Consider the following 11047-nt stretch of genomic DNA (forward strand, 5'->3'; position numbering starts at 1 on the left):
TCCAGCTATCAGAGACTTTACAGTCATTTCAATGAACCAGGGAGAGACAAATCCTAACATCAAATGTAGTCATGAAAGCTACTTCTTAGCAAGAATAATTAATAATTAAAGGCATATTTTCACAATTTGAAGGGGAAAATATGCATAATATAAATTCTTCCTAATGAGTCATTTTGATCAAGGAAGTACAACACTGCATCTTTTAAAGGAGAAAAATGTGCTTTGAACCATAATGTTTGTAAAAGAATATCTTTGAGAACCCTTTACTTACATTAAGGCTATTCAGGCTGCCATCACATTTACACACCACTTGGCAGATTGTCGCATCCTTATATTCATTTTCAACTTCATTCTTTCTCATGTGTGGAATAATTGTTGACTCCAATTTTAAGAAGTGTGCAGATGCTTACTCATCTCAGCCATGGGTATGCCATCCCTTGCATACCAAGCTCAGTATTGTTTATATTCCTGCTTTTTTCTCTGCTAATGATAACAATTATGGGTAAAAGCATTTTACTAATGATGACGTGGTAAGAGCAAGCACTTGGAATATTTGATTCTAGCTCTGCTGTTAAGTTAGTATTAATTTAGGTTTTAAACATGTCCTAGAGGAACTGAAGGAACAGCCTATTGACCTGTGTTTTTACATAGGATACAAAGCAGCTCAATGAATTCCCACTTGTGCATGCAAAACAAGCTTGTATATAGTTACCAGTTATTGCATTTAGGTGCAGAGTCCTATGCCCATAATGTTATAGGCAGTACAGTAGTACAGAAAGGTCTTTTCAAAAAAGATGAACTCAATATTCTGTGATCTAGCTCTTAACCTGTTGTGCTCCAGAGGACTAACATAAATGCTTCACATAATTGAGTTGTGCCCTCCTTCCTAAAATGACCATACAACACTTCTCAGATCTTCGTGGCTTTTGAGGGGAGAAGAGAATCAGTGTATGAACAGCTCCCAAATTTTTCCATGAAGCTGGAGGAAAGCACAGGGAATTTTGATGTTAAGTTCAAGAATCAAATCTATTTCTCTTGTATGCCAATAATGACAACCAGTTTAGGAACACAGAGCGAGTCAGGAAAGTATCATTTTGTAGCTTCACCTGTTTATGTACACTTCTATAACATTCTCGTTTAAGTTTGCCAAAGTCTGGACTATGGTTTGGGTATGAAGAGCTATGAAGAACAAACCTCTTTACTCCCCTTCATACATCATTATAATTATTGTCAGATAAGTTTTGAATTAAGTATTTTTAGTAAGATAATGAGGTGGTGAATGGTATTCTTACTTGCATTTCAGGGACAGGGTTGAGCTTGCAATGTTCTTAGTTGAACAGTCTGGTTTTTATTTGCTCATTGAACAAGTCAGATACAAAAGTTTCCAGTGAAAGACAGCTGCGAAAGGAATAATGGTGTGTTTCTGTGGAATAATATACTGGACCGTAGCCATACTTAAAATGTTAGCATCTACAGTGTTGCTTTCAAGGAAGCAGATGTAACTCTCTAGCTGGGTATACTGTTGCCCCCTCCATGTGTGGACCTTTCCTGACAGGCTCTCCACCCCAAAACTTGGAAGGCAGACCAATACAGTGTTTGTGCTTGCAGTAGGCTTTCTTTTCTGCTGGGTGTGGGCCTTGCAACAGTTCTGAAGGGAGGTTCCCAAAGTCTGCACAATCTTTAGCTTTATGATAGCCAAAAGGAGTCAGGAATTTTGGAAGCATCCTGGTTGCCACCCATGCTTACATGAGGAGCAGCAATATGGAATCAGAGAAATTCTTGATTAAAATTTCTGATTTTTCCTTCAGCCATTTTTCCTCTGGTAGCTCCAGAATGATTTTCACATTTGGTGATCTTCTTTGTGATATGCAAGTGTTGCTCCTTGCAGGGCTGGGTGCTGTGTTCTGAGACTAAGTCAAGGAGAATGTTGGATTGCAGAATAGTCCTAGGGTAACAGAGATTTCTGTGAAAGACTGATGAATGTATTATTTCTAATATTATCAGAAGAAGTTAAGAAAGAATAAAGTTACCTTTAAGTGCTTCTATTTTTTTAAGACTTTTAGAAGGCAGCTTACAACTTAAGAAAATTTGCCTCTTAAGGAGAGCTTTTTTGCATAGTTTCCAATACTCTCTTACATGTAGGCTGCAGTAAGCAGGGGCCAGAGTCTCAAAGGTAATTACATGTTTCAGTGGTCAGTGATGTCTGACTCTGCTGCTGAATTAGGCAACAAGTCCATTGAATGCACAGGGAAGGGTGTATCTTTACCCAAAAGAAGATAAAATGTCTTCAGAGCCCCAGACGCAGACTGCAGGCTCTTTGTGCTGTGCGCTACAAACACAGAACAGCAAAAAGTCTAGAGGAGACCAAATATAAAGAAAGCCAGAATATGAAGAAAGCCAGAGGGAATGTAATGATGTTAATAGACCTACATAGATCTTTTGGAAGGCTTTAAGATGCCTTGGAAATATTCTGCTTTGTCAGCAAGGTTTTTCACTTAAATAGGCCAGAAAGAAATAATAAGAGAAGAAAAATTAAAGGACGTGATCATAGCCAGTAGGTTGGAGCTGACCACCAGATAAACAATCAGGGTGGTTCATGTAACTTAAACGAGACTAGAGGTGGTGTGTTGGCATGTGGGCTAAGCTTCTGTACAGCTCCAAGGCACCTTTGGGCACCTTTTTTCCAAATGGGGGTGGGGGGAGGCAACTGAGGTGATTTTTTGAGCATATTGGCTGCGGTTTTATGCTGTGCTCTGCATTTAAGCTCTATTTAAGGGTTGGTCAAGCACAGAACCCGCTGGAGGTCTGAAAGGTTCTTACTGCAGAGAAATTACATGATTGGCAATGGAATGAATTTCCTAATTTTACTTTGGTCCTGATCAGCAAGGCTTTTAATTTCATGAGTGTGAGGTCTTCTATTGGTAGGCAGATGGGTAAGAACTCATTATCTTCCTCAATACATATCCATAATGCTGTACTGACTGATTAACGTAGTACTGGTCTGTGTGTACATACAGGGTGTATGTATATATAGTGCTCCTAAGCCATACACTGGTTTTGCATACTGATCTCAACACCCACTCCCCTCCAGAATATTGTTTTAAAGAAAGAAATCTGTGGAAATGTGGGTAAATAAAACCTCTTCTGAAAAGTATAACAAAAGGAACAAAAATCTAAATGTCAGGCCTGGTATGTGCCTTTCTCAGACATTTATATCTGAGTGAATCAAGGTTTATTTGTTTTTCATGGCTGCCATTGAGGCTGTCTGGTTCGCTTTTTTTCCAGCCAGCAGTGTTGTTCCTCAGAATTTGTTGCTGTTGTCTTCCTAGATTCTTTAAGTCTTCTCAACTTAGAAATGTATTATTTTGGCTGGCAGTCTACAGAGTGCCAGTATTCTCAGGAAGAGAGCATTAAGGGAAAACAGGTATTCATCTTGATATTGCCAGTTGAATAAAAATTATTAAGAGAACAAACTGTTGAATCTGAAGATACATCCCCTGACTGCAATCCATTCTTGTTTGCAGCTTCTCAACATCTTGGTTGTGGCCTTTTCTTATCTGATATGCACTGTTTTTTTGAATAATATACAAACAAGTTATACAGTTGGCTTGAAATGGCTCAGAACTTATTAATATAAATGCTCTCTTCTGTCAAGAAGATTCGCAAAATCCAACACCTTCTGCCTTTCCAATTGTCTACAAGTTGGTCTTAGCTAGTCATCAGCTCTCGCTGGACTCTTAATGGAGAGAGCGAGCCACCTCCACGGGGTGAGCCATCCCATCTATTAATCCAAATCAAGACAGTATCTTCTGCTGGACTTCTTTGCCCTGCCTTGTGATCTCATGTAATCTCTTTTTTTCTTCTTTGGCCAGCAATGGGGTGAGGGGTCTCTATAGACCCCTATAATGTTGGGCATATTGTGGAATCAAATAAGGATGTTAGAAATCTATAATTTGTTCTTGCTTGGTTTCAAAGCATTTTAAGTGATCTTACAGCTGGTGGGTGAAGTAACACTAGCCATTCATTTTCTCATATAATGTAAGCACTTTGTTCCAGACTGGTTGGTAGGGGAAGAAGGCAACAGTGAAAAAAGAAATACAGCCAGGAAAAATAAAGACAGATCAGAATGACTTCATTGAATGGATGGCCTGTGATGTAGTGAAATCAAATTCCTCTGTATTGAATAAAAGTAATGCTCTGTGAAAGTACTTCATAGACAGCTCTGTCTCAGGAATTTTCCCTGCTCATGTTTCTCACTGTCCTATTTTTTGTTCTTTTGCATTCACTTTTCACTTGTGCATGTTTTCACTCAACAAGCAAGGAAAAAAATTAATCAAACAGGAGAAGAAAAGTTTCTATTTGACATAATATCACTAGTACTTGTTTGTTTCAAAGAGAAAAATAGGAAATATTCTGCTATGTGGTAAGATTTTCCATCTCAATTTCTGGAGCTCCTTGAAATTGCCAAATCCTACCCTTACAAACCCGCAAAGGATTTTGTTTGGTTTTGCTTTTCCTTATGTTTTTGATGGGCAGAAGTTGAATTTCTCCATAGCAAAGGAAAATAAAGCACAGCAAAGGAAACCTGTGGGCAGTAGGTACATTTTAAAAAATCCATCAATCCTTGGATTTCCTTGATGCTTAGAGGCCAGTGAGGAAGCCCGATTCCTTTAGCTCTGAGGGAATTCTGAATGCACAGTAGGTCACTTTTTCAGGCATCTTTATGGCTCAGTAAGAGACTCACTAAATAGAGTACAGGCAAGAATAGAAAGGTGTCCTTCATTGGCTACCACCTAATGTGCTAAGTGTTAATGTGCTCACAACGCTTAATGAGTTTCCACTGACCAGGCAGCTGTCAGACAGCTGGAGAAGTGTTGGTCTCTGTCACTTCTTGGAATGGGCTGATCCTTGATGTTGCTGAGATGCTGTCTACTATCCTTTTTCTTTTCTTTTCTTGAGTTGTGTATAACTTTGTGTCAGTATGTTTCCTCCTTGAATTCTTGATCTGCCAGCTATTACTGTTGCAATTATTGCTCTGCTGTCAGCATGATTACCTTTCTTACCTTACGTTACTTTAGCTCATATACTTTCTCATGCCTTAGCAACAATTTTCTTAGCAGAACTGAGCCAAGGTTGTAATGTACCTAACCAGACCTTCAGTCACAAACAGTTCCTCATGCAGTGGTTACATGAATGTGTTCAAAATAAACTGAAGTGGAGGAAAAAAGCAGGCTCAGTGGCAGCAACACTGATGCAAGACATAGTGGAAAAAGATTTCATTATAATCGAATAGTGCTAGGCACTATGGATGTGTAAGGAAGTACAGCATTCAATTCAGTGAAGACATGGGGAGCAGGAGGCCCAGAGAGGTGAAGATTACATATACCCAACTGATTACCAATATGTTTTGTCTTTGGAAAATACACACGGGTGGCATTCTTCAGTGAAAAATTGTTTTTGAGGGCAAAAAAAATGCAGAGTTATGGCTTGTCAGCATTTAATAATATTTTTTTTATTTTGTTGTATTTGCTGAATTATTCATATCAGAATAAGAAAAAGCCTGAAAACTATGATGCTACGTTTTAATACTGTGAATTGAAATACCTTTTGAGCTAATTTTTCATTTAAAATGTTCTTTTCTTTCATTTTATGAAAGCATAAACAAAAAAATTAAAAGCTCAATATTCAAGTATTTCTTTCAAGTTATTACTACTGCCAGCAACTTCAAAACTGAGCTCCTGCACAGGATCACTACAGCCTTCTGCCTCAGCACCTCATCAGCAACACCACCATCTGAACCCAAGTGCACTACTCAGAAAGCATACACCGTTTCCCTACTATGAGGAAGCCTTTTGTTTCAGACTCTGTGTACTTTTGTTTGTATATAAACATATCGTTATCTTTTTCTTTATGTCCTAATACACAGAGACACATATACAACTGGAAACCAAACCGATTTAAATACATCTGTTCCAGCAGCAAGACATGAGAGAGAGGTCTGATGAGCAGGAAGTACTTGAAATACATGCTGTTAAACTGCTAAATATCTCCCCAACATGTCGTTCAGAGTACTGAATGTGGAGGAAGAAAGCCCAGAAGGGCTCCTGGGGCTGCCATCAGCAGGTCTCTGGGAAATGCTGCAGGATGCCCAGCCTCGTGCATACTATTCGGGACCTTGAGGGATCCATTGGCCCCTCTCACCTATGAACTACTCCCAAACCAGGTGGTCTCTGGTTTGTGTATCTTGGCCATGCAAGGATTTTGCTGTTGTGTTTCACAGCACCAAGGATACTTGGGAGCTAGACTGATCTCTAAGGAACAGTTGTAACGTTAAGTGCTACAAGTGCTAAACACTGTTACAGAGCATTTTGTAATTAAGCCCTTTAGAAACTGGTAATCATACAGCAAATGCAGAAAGGTACACTACAATCCTAGATAGGCTGTGTGTTTTATTTACTTGGTAAGTGGAGTGGGTTTTTTATTTATTCTTGGTAGCTGCAGGTCTGACTTGAGAAAGAGTTTTCAAAATACAGGTCAAAATGCATCTTTAAATGATGATAATGGAGAAGGCAAGTCTTGTCCAATTAAGGATCTTAAAAAAAAAAAAAAAGTTATTATGTCTCTTTGGAGATATTTTCCATTGGGTTTGGGGATTTGTGTGATATCCCCCCCCCCCAAAAAAAAAAAATCTGGGCAGCTGGAGTATTCAGGCTGTCCATGGTGGAATTAGAGATGCTTTGATTCTTTGTAGCTAGAGCTACTATCAAACAGTAGAACAGCAATGTCAAATCATCAAATGCATCAAATCTTACCCTTTCAAAGTGAATGGTGGTACTTCCACTGAATCTCCAAGATGTCAGTTAAGTAAGGATTTGGGTCAGTGCAAGAGCATTAAGCTAGCAATTGGAGACAAATTTTTCAGTAATGTTATAGCAGAGAAAAATATATGGAACAGCCTACCCTGAAGGTGAAAGTTTGAAAAATTTCCTTAGTTCTTTTAAATTCTGCAGTTTGCAGTGATTCTGTAGGTGATTTTATGCTAAGGGTATATCTTTTCACTAATAACAGCCTTTTTAAGCCTCCAGCCCAGATGAAACAGGCTGGAGCAGGGAACAGGGCATACAGAGCCCAGCGATGTAATTCTGAAAAGTCTTATGTCTAATATTTAGTTGTCATGTGTCAAGCATGTCAACTGCCTTTTAAAGTGTAAGAACATTCATTACAGGCAATCTGTGTGGAACCAATCTAACTCAGTGTCCTGTCTTTGGCAGTGTCCAACAGGAAGGGGTGTAACAGTAGAGGAAACGTGTAGGGACACTTCCCTGTAAATGTTTGTGCCTCAGAGAATTTCTGGGTTTTTCTTGAGAGATTCTTCTTCCATTTGTCCATTTAATTTCTCCAGTCTCCCTTTTATTGTCCACAGCATCCTGTGGCAAAGAGTTCTGTGGCTCACCCACATGTTGTGTGAAGAACAAACCCCATTTGATTCTTCTAAATCTGTTACTTGAAGCTTTCCTGGATGCTACCTGCTTCTAGTACTGGAAGGTATGGTAAAAAAATGGAAGCAAATGAAAACAACACCCTATTCCTCCTTTCCACGTCATCCATGTATAGGACTTCGTCGTCTCTTGCTCAGTCATCTTTCTCAAGCTGAAGAATCCTAATTTATTAGTCATTGTTTGCACAGAAGCCATTGCAAAACTTGATCTTTTCAGTTTCCAGATATTGAAACAGTTTGAGTTCATACTCAGTTTCATATGTCTCTACCTACTCCTGGAGGACTTCTTTGTAGAGTTCCAGAAATTCCACATAGGGCTTCTGCATGTCCTGTTCATTGTTTCTTTTGGAATTAAGCTCTCATTACTTTTTTAATATATTATTGTATGCATCATTGTACAGTATATCAAGCGTATATCAAATATGCCCAGCTTCTTCATTTTCTTTTAATGTAATGACTGGACTTTACTGAGACTATTCCATGGATTCATTACCCTGGAAATACAGTTAGGGCTTGTCTTTTTTGCTGTCTTCTTTACACTAGTTTAAAATTAATCATCCTGTGCCACAATAGCATATAACCGTCATAAAGAATCACAGATCTTGCTCTGAGCCAGAATTTATTTTTTAAAAAAAACAAACACAGTGTTATTTCAAGAGATTCTCTTGTTGGTCTTTCTTTTCTGTAGCCATGTAGACCTTCTACCTAGAAATGTCCACACTGATTTAAGAAGATCTGTAGGCCTAACCTGTTCTGCAAATTCTGTCCTGGGCAAGGCTTATTTAAAATGGAGATATTTGGGCCTATAAATAGGGAATTACTTAGGTTTAGTTGTGTGATTGTCACATAACTCTTGAAGTTGAAGTTGTTTCTGTACCCCAAGCTACATACAGACATTAAGGTAAAACACACAGACAATCCCATTTCTTCTACACACACCCCAGCAGACACCATGGTGAGCCTAATGTTGCACAAAAGATGATAAAAACTCCGATCTGTTAGCTGCAGAAGAGCTGTCTGGCAACTATGGAATTTCAGTATTAGATGATCAAGATCATTGGAAAAGACAGACATCTGAGCTACTTTTTGAAGTGTCTCACATATGTACTCCAAACGGTGTTTGCTATTATGCACCATCATCTATCCAAAATAATAAGATGTAAGATACATAAATAGTACAGACTAATTCTAAAGGCTAATTCTGGCTTTTTGCCTTTCATGTCTAAAAACCTCTCTTCTTAATATTTAGAAATGGTTGGTTGTAAACTCCCCAAATGTGATTCTGCTCATAAAGAGCCAATTCTTCAACCTTTGTTTACCTTGATTTGTAAGTTTCAAAAAGTGTAAACCCTCTTGAGGGATGGGATGGGATGGGATGGGATGGGAAGAGGAAATAATTAGAGATTCTTAAGGGTTAGAGATTTGGAGAATTTTAACAAGAACTTCAAGCCTTATTGACTTGAAACAAATACTGCCCAACACGTGCAATTCTGTTAGCTCCATTTAGTATAAATTAGTAATTCGGTAAGAGAATATGTCAAAAGCAATGGAAGAAATTGCTACTGAATTAAAAAAGGGGAGAAATCGCTAGTGCCCCGCAACAATGCACATGCATTTTAGGATTATGGTGAACACTCTCAGTCAGCCCTACTGGTGTCACCAGCAGTTATGGTTTTCATAAAAAGTTATTCTGGGAAAGAAAAAGTACTATTTCCAGAGTTGCAGTTCCAGCATTGCACAGCACAAGGGCTTGTTGTGCCTGTCAAAAGCACCAAGGGCCTTAGTTGGTCACCATCCCTGGAAGGTATAGTCTAGTCTTTGGAGATAATGTTCCTCCAGAGGATCGTCACATCTCCACATGCTCTTCGTTGTAAAGCAGACTCTGATAAAACATGCTAACCCAAGACAAAATCCACATATGTTAAAACAAGTCATGTGTTCAGTACCTGAAAATATAAAAAATGGCTCATAGTAAAAGGAAGTGCAGCTTCTGGGCATCAGAATGGGAAACTTCTGTTGTTTGTGTTTATACTTGTTTGAGTGTTTGCTCTTAATCAGCACTTGAAAGAAGAAATTGATTTACAAAACAGAATTTCAGATGAGGTAATTAAACAAACAAAAAGCTAAAATAAGAATAAACAAAAGCAGTGGCTCCTTTAAAGCACCAGTAGGATGAACAGGAAAATAAAAGAATACAATTAACTAAAATACTCATCCGAGAAATGTTGGATTCATTTTAGCATCAAAGAATATCTAAGGGGGCTCCATTCAAGCTAAAATATATTGACCTGTTTCTGTGGGATTACTATACTAATGCAAAAGGAATGAACAATAATTTTAATCTGTAATGCTCACGAGTTAAACTAAATTTCTTTGTCTTAAAGTATGTCTTGCTGAAATGGTATGTTTACTTAAGATACATGCCACAAACAGAAGTTATTACCATCAACTGGGGTCAGGTCTACATCCAGTGTTTTAATGGAAGTTGAGTGATTCTGTAGTTTTTCAGGAGGCACTTGAAACACTGTGAAATAGTTTAGGATGTTAGTTTCTGTAAAAGAAAAAAGAATCTTCTGTGAAATTTATTTTTCTTCATGACATCAATCTACCAAAACTATAGGTAGCTGGGAAATTCAACAAATCTTTAGTATTTTTTAAAAGATTAGTATTTGTAAAGATTACAAGTATATTGTACAACTTGTTAACAGTGATTAGAACTAGTTCATGAAAATCAAAAAAGTTATTTGAACTGTCAACAAATATTTAGTTGATACTAATATAGTATATTTCTTCTTGGAGATATAGTCCTGTTAATTTGCTTATGAACATTAAATAAGCTGTAAACACTCACATGCACTCACACAAATTGCCTGCTATGTTGAGCTTCATGGTCTATACAGAGCAGGTACTAGGTGGTTTCTTTTTCAGTATACATTTCCAGGCCAAGAAAAAAAAATCTCTGCTGTCCTCTCTTTGCTTAAATCTCTGATTTTTTTTAAAGTATTATTGTACTGGGTCAGGTGAAATTTGTTCTTCAGAAAACCCACAAGGGAAAGGTAATGTCACTTCATTTGTGGAACCTCTCTGCTGGCTCTCAAGCGTGGCTGAACTTTTCTCCAAGGACTGTGCACACTGATGTCCATCTTAAAGACCCATTTCTGTCATGCTGCCTACAGTGAATAGAATTAACTTACATCCTGCTTCTGTTCTCCTTCCCTTAACTGATATCTCATTCTCTATTGCTTTCAGATTTTTGAGCATTTTGAAATGAGGACTGTCCTTGAGGTTTCTGGAAGGCATGTGGGCCAGAGTGTGTGCACTGGAATTAAATGAAAGAGTTTGTGTTTGACCAAATCCTAAACAGGTGTCAAGGATTTAATAAAGTGAGTAGCTCTACTCAGTGTAACAAACCAATTTTCTTGCTGTCTCTTGAGGTGCGTGGTGTCTGTTCCTTTGCTTCTGCCATAGCATGGATTATTACAAACAACAAAGAAAACTGTGGCAAGCATTCCAGAGCTGCTTGTTTTGTGCTTTGTGTGCTCGGTGGTT

General features: G+C 38.2%; 1 long non-coding RNA gene across 1 annotated transcript in view; it reads left to right on the forward strand.

Annotated features, from left to right (window-relative positions):
- LOC142411038 (uncharacterized) overlaps positions 1 to 10803 on the forward strand; it is a 42539-nt gene extending 31736 nt beyond the window's left edge. Inside the window, exon 3 of the long non-coding RNA XR_012776088.1 lies at positions 10748 to 10803. This is a non-coding gene — a long non-coding RNA (uncharacterized LOC142411038). The remainder of the gene's footprint in view (positions 1 to 10747) is intronic.
- Positions 10804 to 11047: the final 244 nt, after the last annotated feature.

The sequence above is a fragment of the Mycteria americana genome, chromosome 6 (genome assembly GCF_035582795.1).
Source record: "Mycteria americana isolate JAX WOST 10 ecotype Jacksonville Zoo and Gardens chromosome 6, USCA_MyAme_1.0, whole genome shotgun sequence".
In the NCBI taxonomy this organism is placed as follows: Eukaryota; Metazoa; Chordata; class Aves; order Ciconiiformes; family Ciconiidae; genus Mycteria; species Mycteria americana.